This window comes from Elephantulus edwardii, unplaced genomic scaffold, assembly GCF_000299155.1.
Source record: "Elephantulus edwardii isolate Elephantulus edwardi_28Jun2011 unplaced genomic scaffold, EleEdw1.0 scaffold00083, whole genome shotgun sequence".
Classification (NCBI taxonomy): domain Eukaryota; kingdom Metazoa; phylum Chordata; class Mammalia; order Macroscelidea; family Macroscelididae; genus Elephantulus; species Elephantulus edwardii.
In genome coordinates this window covers 2,884,321-2,886,660 of record NW_006399833.1, presented here as the reverse complement: position 1 = coordinate 2,886,660, position 2,340 = coordinate 2,884,321, and positions in this window count along the sequence as shown.

The following is a 2,340-nucleotide window of genomic DNA, read 5'->3' as shown; positions in this document are numbered from 1 at the left end:
ATGATTTTATTCATTGCAGATACCTTTTATAGGAAACACAAATTCAGGGAGCTCTGGTTGCCTAGTGGCAAGAAGCTGCACTGCAATCCCAGAGGTACACGGTTCAAATCCACCAGATGCTCTGCTAGAGGAGGGGCAATCTCCTCCCGTACCAGTCAGATCTGATTTGACAGTTGTTGTTGTTGTTGTTAGTTGAAGTGGATGCCACTCCTGCTTCCAGGCTTGTTTTAGTCAGGAAGCTCCAACACTGTCCACCATGGGTTTGGTACACTGTCACTGTCACAGTGTTCAACATCACAGCAACCACGAGTTACCTCTGTACAACAACACACAGACCAGTGCTATACCACCTAGAGGAATGATTGACAGGAAAACAATTTGAACCTGGCCTGAGGGCCACAGATTAAAATCACCCACCTTCGGCTTGGTAGCACAGCTTTCTTTCCACAAGGCCAACGTAGCTCTCTCTATGTAGTCGTTGTTATTGTTTTTAGGTGCCGTCAAGTCGTAGATGACTCATAGCGACTCTATGAACAAAAGACCTGAGCACTGTCCTTACACACACAAAAATAATAAAATTTTAAAAAAGAAGGAAAAAAAGAAACACAAACACAAGCGATACACATGTATTTCACCTTATGGTATGCATAGGAATCAAATAGATTACATTTGTGGAAAGAATTGCTGGAGAAGCTCAATATCAGCTGTGAAAACCAGGCCAGGTGCTGATTGAGTAACAGACCACCAACTACTCATGTGCAAGTTCAAGCTGAAGATGAAGAAAAGAAAAGAAAATCCACAGGAACCAAAATTTGATCTTAAGTCTATCCCACTCGAATTTCAAAACCATTTCAGGAACAGGTTTGAGGCCTTGAACACCAATAAGTATAGACCAAATGAGCTGTGGGAGGATATCAAGAATATCGTCCATGAAGAATGCAAAAGGTCATTACAAACGCTGAAGAGGAAGATGAGACTCTGAATATTGCATTAGAGCGCCAAGAAGTCAAAGGTAAAGGAATAAATCAAGAAACTAAAAAGCTGAATAGAAAATTTCAAAAGGCAGCTTGGGATGACAAAGCAAGATACTATAATGAAATGTGCAAAGAGCTGGAGTCAGAAAATCAAAAGGGCCAAACTCACTCGGCATTTCTTCAGGTGAAGGAATTGAAAAGCAAATTCAAGCCACGAGTGGCAATACTTAAGGATGCTTTGGGCAAAGTGTTAAATGATACAAAAAGCATTAAAAGCAGATGTAAGGAGAATACACTCACTGTACTAGAAGGAATTGGCTGACACAGAAGAATTTCATGAAATAACTTAAGAGCAAGAGCCTGTGGTGATGATGAGGGAGGAAGTTCAAGTTGCTCTGAAAGATTTGGCAAAAAACAAGGCTCCAGGAGTTGACAGCGTACCAGTTGACATGTTTCAAAAAAAACAGATGCTGCTCTGGATGTGCTCACTAAGTTGTGCCAAGAAAACTGGAAGACAGCCACCTGGCCAACTGACTGGAAGAGATAGATATTTATTCCCATTCCAAAGAAAGGTGACCCAACAGAGTGCAGAAATTATCTAATAATATCATTAATATCACATTCAAGCAAGATCCTCCTGAAAATTATCCAGAAACCACTGGAACAACACATCAACAGAGAACTGCCAGATGTGCAGGCTGGGTTTAGGGATATTATAGCTAATGTTAGATGGATCTTGGCAGAGAGTACCAAAAGAATGTCAACCTGTGCTTCATTGACTATGCAAAGGCTTTTGACTGTGTGGATCACAACAAGCTCCACAGCCATCTGACTCTGAGAAGAATGGGAATCCCAGAACATTTGATTGAGCTTATGCGAAACCTATACTTGAACCAAGAGGCAGTTGTCAGAACAGAGCAAGGAGACACTGCATGGTTCAAAATAAGGAAGGGTGTCTGCCAAGGATGTATTCTGTCTCCATACTTTTTCAATCTGTATTCACAACAGATCATTCAGGACGCAGGGTTGTACAAGAAGGGATGTGGCATCAGAATTGGTAGAAGATTCATCAACAACCTGCGTTATGCAGATGACATAACCCTGCTTGCTGAAACTGAGGAGGACCTGAAGTGCTTGCTGCAGAAGGTCAAGGACTGCAGCCTTCAATGTGGATTAAAGCTCAACATCAAGAAAACAAAGATTCTCACCACTGGGCCAGTTGGCCATATCATTATGAATGTTGAGGAGATTGAGATAGTTAACAGTTTTAGTTTGCTTGGCTCCACAGTCAACACTCTTGGTACTAGCAGCCAGGAAATCAAGAAATGAATTGCATTGGGAAAGTCAGCTGTGAGGGACCTCTCCA